At 35.6% G+C, this 8002-nt stretch overlaps 1 long non-coding RNA gene across 1 annotated transcript in view; it reads left to right on the forward strand.

Moving 5' to 3' along the window:
- Window positions 1-8002, forward strand: part of LOC119471612 — a 17167-nt gene that overhangs the window by 3148 nt on the left and 6017 nt on the right. Inside the window, exon 2 of the long non-coding RNA XR_005200674.1 lies at window positions 7109-7160. This is a non-coding gene — a long non-coding RNA (uncharacterized LOC119471612). The remainder of the gene's footprint in view (window positions 1-7108; window positions 7161-8002) is intronic.

Consider the following 8002-nt stretch of genomic DNA (forward strand, 5'->3'; position numbering starts at 1 on the left):
CGCCACCATGCCCAGCTAATTTTTTGTATTTTTAGTAGAGACGGGGTTTCACCATGTTGACCAGGTTGGTCTCGATCTCTTGACCTCGTGATCCATCCGCCTCGGCCTCCCAAAGTGCTGGGATTACAGGTTTGAGCCACCGCGCCGGGCCTCAAAGTTGGTTTGAAAAGAAAAATAAGTGAATACTCAAAAAATATTGACTACTTTGTATGAGGCTGTTTTATACCCTTATAAATATATATGTTAACACCTGCTCATATATACACAGAAGCATATAATTTATCTAGAGAACAGGTACATTTTTATAAAGAATATCTATGAAGATAATATATTTAATAAAGCACCATAGAAGATTATCATACATAATTGGAAAAACAAAAGACATTTTTAAATGGTCGCTGTGTTAGTCAGGATTCTCCAGAGAAAAAGAGCTGATAGGATATATGTGTGTGGATATATACATTTGCAGATACATATTTACATATGACTGGCTCATTCATAAGAATTGGCTCAAATGATTACAAAGGCTCAGAGGTCATATCTGCAGTCAGCAAGTTGGGGATCAAGGAGGGCTGATGGTATACTTCCAGTACAACAAGTCTGAAAGCCTGAGGACCAGGAAAGAAAATGGTATCATTTCATACTGAAAGACAGCAAGCTGAGGACTGGTGAGCTGATGCTTCAGTTTGGATCAAAAGAAAGAAACTGATGTCCCAACTCAAGGCAGTTAGGAGAAAGAATTCCCTTTTATAAACGGAAAGGTCAGCCTTTTTGTTCCATTCAGGCCTTTCCTTGATTAGTTGAGGCCCATCCCTATTGGGGAGGGCAATTTCTTTTACTCAGTTTACAAATTCAAATGTTACTCTCATTCAAAAACACCCTCACAGACATATCCAGAATAATATTCAACTAGTTATCTGGGCTCCAAAGGGTTGAATCAAGTTGACACACAAACATAAACATAACAGCCAAAATTCCCTTTCACATACACTGTTTTTTTCTTCTGCTTTTCAGTTGTTTAATTAAAGACTTCATTTCCAAAATGGTAAAACCTAAAAAAATACTAAGTATATCTAGTTAAGCACCATCATTTGAATGTAATAACAATGAGACTATGGTCCAGGTGCAGCGACTTAAGCCTATAATCCCAGTACTTTGAGAGGCCCAGGCATGTGGATCACTTGAGGTCAGGAGTTTGAGACTAGCAACATGGTGAAACCCTGTCTCTACTAAAAATAAAAAATTAGCCAGGTATGGTGGTAGGCACCTGTAATCCCAGCTACTCAGGAGGCTGAGACAAGAGAATGACTTGAACTCAGGAGGTGGAGGTTGCAGTGAGCCGAGATTGTGACTGCACTGCGGCACCTCCAGCCTGGGTGATGAAGTGAGACTCCATCAAAAAAAACAGAGAGAGAGAGAGAGAGACTGTGGTGGAATTGCAAGTCAGCTTCTCTTTTGTTTTCCATTCTTCTGCAGTCTCGGTCCTAATTACAATTCATCTATTATTCTGACAGACAATTTCATGAAAAATCTGGGTATAAGGAATATAAATTACCTGAATAGATGATTACTTAGTAAATTTTTTTTTCAGTTTACTTTTTCAACAGTGTGTTTTATTTTAACCTGCTTATAAAAAATCTTCAAATTTTTATGCTTATCATCTACCTGGTAAAGTCTATGAATGTAACTGACAATTTTTTTTTTGTCATACACAATTTTGAAGTTCCTTAGTCTTTTTTTTTTATGGAAACATCAATGCTATGAATGAGTGAGTAACATATCTCCTGACCCACGTTATTTCCCTGTTATTGATTTTTACAGTAAGTATAGAAATTGTAATCATTTATAAATAAATCTCTTGTGCAAGACTTTTCTTGTGGTTTGTCCTTTTTTGACAAATAAAATCATTTTTATTGGGAGTATTAGTTATCTAGAAGTTTATTTGTATTTTTCTGCATTTGAGTTATACGTTTAACAGATAAAACTCAATGTAAAAATTCATCACTGACCAAAGATAACCAAGGATATAAATGTATAAGTAGGGTGGTATGGAGAGATTTGGAAACCAAATGGAAAATAACTTTTACTTTGATTGCACCATTATAGAGGGCCACATAACCTTAGATTTTTGTTCTTGCCTTTTCTAAAGGTTCAGTTACTGTGCTTTTAAAAGAAAGGAACCCGATACCTACTTCCCAAATAGGCAATATAGTGAAACACACAAAAGTGCAGCACATAAAAATACAGCAATGGCTAATATAGTTTTAATTCATTTATCTGGTCAAAAATTACTTCTATCATAATTCTGAAGAAAATTGATTGCAATAGCAAAAATCATAAAATCTTAAAAAACATTAGGATATGTACCCTGCTACTTCAGTTTTTTTTTTCTTTTTTTTTCTCATTTATTTATTTTATTGCATTTTAGGTTTTGGGGTACATGTGAAGAACATGCAAGATTATTGCATAGGTACACACGTGGCAGTGTGATTTGCTGCCTTCCTCCCCATCACCTACATCTGGCATCTCTCCCCTTGCTGTCTCTCCCCAGCTCCCCACCCCCCACCGTCCCTCCCCTATTTCCCGCCAACTGACGTCAGTACGTGATGCTCCCCTCCCTGTGTCCATGTGTTCTCATTGTTCAACACCCACCTATGAGTGAGAACATGCGGTGTTTGATCTTCTGCTCTTGTGTCAGTTTGCTGAGAATGATGGTTTCCAGGTTCGACCATGTCCCTACAAAGGACAGAAACTCATCGTTTTTGATGGCTGCGTAATATTCTATGGTGTATATGTGCCACATTTTCCCTATCCAGCCTATCGTTGATGGGCATTTGGGTTGGTTCCAGGTCTTTGCTATTGTAAACAGTGCTGCAATGAACATTCGTGTGCATGTGTCCTTATAGTAGAACGATTTGTAATCCTTTGGATATATACCCAGTAATGGGATTGCTGGGTCAAATCGAATTTCTATTTCTAGGTCCTTGAGGAATCGCCATACTGTCTTCCACAATGGTTGAACTAATTTACACTCCCACCAACAGTGCAAAAGTGTTCCTATTTCTCCACATCCTCTCCAGCATCTGTTGTCTCCAGTTCAGTTTTTTTTATTATTTCCTTTAATTATCACAAAAATCCAATGAATTGATCAAGTATATTATTACATCTATAAAATATTCAACTTATAAGAGCTTAAGTATCTAGTATTAGCAATGAAGATAGAAATTTGAACCCTGATCTGTCTGACTATAAGTCAGTCTTATAGTATTATTTTTCTTACTACTAAAACTGGAATAGTAGTAAGACTCACAGATCTGTGAATGTGTGCGAAGTGAATGAATGAATGTACAATTAGACAAAACATTTTATAAAACCCCATGGTGAAGGGTCAGGCACAAAGTATGCATTCTCCTCTGGCTTTTCCCTGACAGATTTTTAAAAATTACCCATCTGAGTCTTAAACTTGTTATCTTCGGAGAGGGACTAATACATGCTTTGCTATGTTGAAATGAGGAGTACTTGTCATAATGTATTACATGAAAGTTCCCCATGATGTATAGTGTTTATGTATTTATGCATATATAATGTATGCCCACAATTTATGTAAAAGTCCTTTATTAAAGTTTTTACAGCTTTCAGTTTATAACATACTCTAACAATATTTTCTACAACTATAATTAATAATTCATGTTACTTATTATTTTTCATCAATAGACATTAAACATCAAGCTTATATATAAGCTATTTTCTTGCTTTTCTTCAACTGGCACTTCTAGAATGAATTTTTAATAAAGAAAAAAATGATAGCTCCATCCTGTGCTAGGTGTGAACTGCATTACCAAATGACTGTGACACAGGGATATCTTTACTTTGGCTTTTAAGTAGTAGTTAGAGTTTTAAAATCTTTAGTACCAAAGAATAAATTTGAGTTTATGAGAAATATTATTATCAACCTGAATCCAAACCAATTAGATAGCATTTGACATTGAATTTCTCAAAATATGAGGTTTGTGTATGTGTGTGTGTCACAAATATTGGATACTGAGTCGACATAGTCAAATTAGGCTTACCTCTGGGCATGTTGGAACTCAAAATCTACAGTCAAATACTAGATGAATGAGAACATGAAGGGGTAAGTGCTGTAAATATACAAAATAAATATTCAATAGGGAAAAATCCACATATTTAGAGATTTTGAATCTTCAGCAAAGACACCAATAAGGTTAACGAATTGTTTGAAAATGCATCCGATAAACATTAGAATGATTCCTTTCTAAAGAATAGTTAGGGATTGTTTTAGTATAAATTGCTGAGGGAATACATTATAAAGCTGCTTTGTGCATTAAGTAGAATAACTTCTAAAAATATTAAGCAAGATTCTTGCACTTAGAGTAAATTATTAGGCACAAAACTAAGAGAAACTTGAGTCTATTAGAATTCAGGCCATTTTGATTTTAAGAATTTCTGCAATTATTCTCTAAGTAACAGTGACAACTTAAAGACTAATCACTACTTATTTATATTTCTTGACATTTTATGACATACATTAATGCCAAATTTTTCATTTTAAGTAAAATTTCTTTTTTTCACACATAAAAAGGACAAAAAACATAACTACATGTATCCATAAATTATCCAAACATGCACACTTGTGAAACTTCAAAAGAAGTCAATGCATAAAATATTTTCAGGGCCTCAGACACCCCTCATATTCCTTCAATTACTATTCCCTCTTTCTATCCCTGCCAAAAACCCTAATGCCTATAATTTAACAATGAAAGTTAATTTGCCAGTTTTTAAAAAACTTTATATAAAGGATTGTTTTTGTTGATGTTGGAGATTGAGTTATGCTTTTCTCTCAGGTACATGTCAAAAAGTCAAATTATTGCATTATAAGTAATACATATGTTCAAATACAGAAGATAATTCCAAAAGATTCTACAAAGTTTTGACAGTCATTTTGGAACGTTTTCACGTGCTACCACCGTACAAGGACAAATAATCCGCTATAGCGTATTAAGCTACGTATTTTAATTAGGAAACAGTTTGAAAACTAGTGCTATGCATTCATTCTTCACACTAAGTAAAATTCCTCACTAAGTAAAATTCCTTATTCCTCACACTAGTGCTATGCATTCATTCCTCACGCTGAGTATCACAAGACAAACTAAACTATAATGCAGTCTGATATTTCAAATCAATGAAGTCCTTCACATGTTATCTGCAAAGTGTGTAACTTCCTAACTTGGTATATTTTTTGCTTAGATCCAACTATTCTGGGCATGTGTTTTTCCTTTTGAACTAAATTAGCTACATCAGGAAATGCACATTTGCTAGAATCTACTTCTAGTTTCTCATTTTGCATCCTTTTTTATTTGTTTGCTTGCTCTCTGTTAATATCCAACGTAATTTTCATAGACATGGATGCTTTTCTTCCATCTATAATTACTTTTCCTATCTTGGGCATGCAGATTACTAAATGCCTCATTATGTCAGATTATCTACCATAGATACTGTCAAGTTTCACTTCTAAGGAAAGTACAAGCTGAAATGACTTTTCTTTGATTGTTTCTCAAGCGTAAACTGGCTGCACACTGATATCAATTAAAAAGATATCCATATACCTATAGAAAGCAAGATATAGGATCATTTGTTTATTTTTTTGTCATCCATCACATACAAATCAAGGTAAGGTTCATTTATTTTAGGGGCTTTTCCATTTTCAGTGATCAAAATTCTGAGTATTTTCTTTTTTTTTTTTTTTGAGACGAAGTTTCGCTCTTGTTACCCAGGCTGGAGTGCAATGGCGCAATCTCGGCTGACCGCAACCTCCGCCTCCTGGGTTCAAGCAATTCTCCTGCCTCAGCCTCCTGAGTAGCTGGGACTACAGGCATGCGCCACCATGCCCAGCTAATTTTTTTTTTGTAGTTTTAGTAGAGACGGGGTTTCACCATGTTGACCAGGATGGTCTCGATCTCTTGACCTCGTGATCCACCCGCCTCGGCCTCCCAAAGTGCTGGGATTACAGGCTTGAGCCACCGCGCCCGGCCCTGAGTATTTTCAAAATAAAAAGCAGAGACAGGCTTTCTGAAAGAAAATAGTATTTATTTGGGAACAAGGTATTGCCATTGGAATATGTGTGCCTTAGTAAGCTATATGAGTATTCATGAAGGTAATAGGACAAAGGATATTAAAGAGAAAATTAGGATGATTACATAATTGTTTTGAAATAATTATTCTTGATTACAAGAATCAATAACAAGGGTGACACTATTCTGACACTGGGCAGGGGATTGCTTCAAAAATGTCTGCAGTAATAGTTTTTGTGTAAGGTTGTGATAGCCTTTGTACAAATGTTTTTTGCAGAATCTTTGGTGATAGTTTCATTGTCATGCATTAATGCAGGAGTAACCCTCTCTTTATAGCTTTCCCCAGCTATATTTGTCAGAATTTTTGTTTTTCTGTTCCTGCTTTTCTGTAACACATGTGACTTCATTTTGATTTGACAACCTTAGCACTTGTTTATATCACTTAATTTTTCTGGATCTTTCAATCATTTTACCATATGAATTTTACCAACCCACATATCTAAGAGTTTCCAATATGAATTTAGGCATAAACTCAAAGGCTTCTACCAGAATTTTAGGTCTTCTATGTTTATATCTAATTTATTATGATTGTGTTCTTCTCATACTTCTAATGTCTGGTTGTCTTTGCTCTCCACAGAAGGTTGGATAGTAGCAATGAATTCTGTCTACCAACGCCTGTCAAAACATGAGTCACTTCTTTTCTTCTTGTCTTTGTTTTTATATTATTCTTGAAATTTTATTTAAATCGTTTTTCTGACTTTGATTTCTTTGAGACAATAAATTTTTTGTTCAATTACTAGCTATTTCTGCAATTCCTAAATCTTCCTTTCTTAACCATCACACACGTCAATTGTTGAAGACTTGCCACCACCAAGTTCCTGTGACACTCAAAGTGAGCACATAGGGTACCTATAAGAAACAGCACACCCAAAGCCTCTATAAAATGTAATTTTGAGTCATCCCATGAAGTGCATGTCCCTGGGCAATAACCATTTTTTATCTTTCTCTTGCTTTTCTAGGAGTACTTCTTATTACTATAACCTAAACTTGAATCTACTGCTGACAGAGAGTGTAAGAAATGTAATTTCTAAATTTTTAGCAACTGTGATTCTTGAGTGCAGAAAAGGGAGTAGGGTTTATGGAGAGCAAAAGAGCAGAGGTATCTCCTCCCATAATAATCTATAGTGGTCCTTCTAGCTGTAGTTAACTTTTGAATACCACAAGAACAATATCATGCTTTCATCCAACAGTGTGTAGCTAACTGTCTCTTACACTTAGATGTGTTCATCCTGTCCACACAAAAGTAAATGTAAGGTTTGATAAGTCACCATATCTGTCTTTTTGCTGCTAATTTATTTTTAATTCATATAATAATTCTCTTCATATATACTTAATAAATATTCCCAAACTTCATTTTATTTAGTAGAGATTAGCTAGGAGATCAGTGCTTCCTCATAGAACAATTGTGTGTTGTGTGTGTGTGTGTGAGAGTGTGTGTGTGTGTGTCTGTGTGTGTGTGTGTGTGTGTGTATAAACAAAATTTTCACCTTGAGGACAATGGGGAAAGCTGATGTCTAATTCTAGTTGAGCCTCTTGAAAGTATTCTGGCTCTAATAACTACAGCTTAGGCCAGGCGTTATTGGTCAAGCCTGTAATCCCAGGACTTTGGAGGTCAATGTGGTCAGATCATCTGAGGTCAGGAGTTTCAGACCAGCCTGGCCAACATGGCAAAACCCGGTCTCTACTAAAAATATAAAATTTATCCAAACATGGAGGCAGGTGCCTGTAATCCCAGCTATTCCAGAGGCTGAGGCAGGAGAATAGCTTGAACCTGGGAGGCGGAGGTGGCAGTGAGCTGAGATTATGCCACTGCACTCCAGCCTGGGCAACAGAGTGAGATTCCATCTCAAAAA

This window comes from Cebus imitator, unplaced genomic scaffold (genome assembly GCF_001604975.1).
Source record: "Cebus imitator isolate Cc_AM_T3 unplaced genomic scaffold, Cebus_imitator-1.0 Scaffold66, whole genome shotgun sequence".
NCBI classification, from domain to species: Eukaryota; Metazoa; Chordata; class Mammalia; order Primates; family Cebidae; genus Cebus; species Cebus imitator.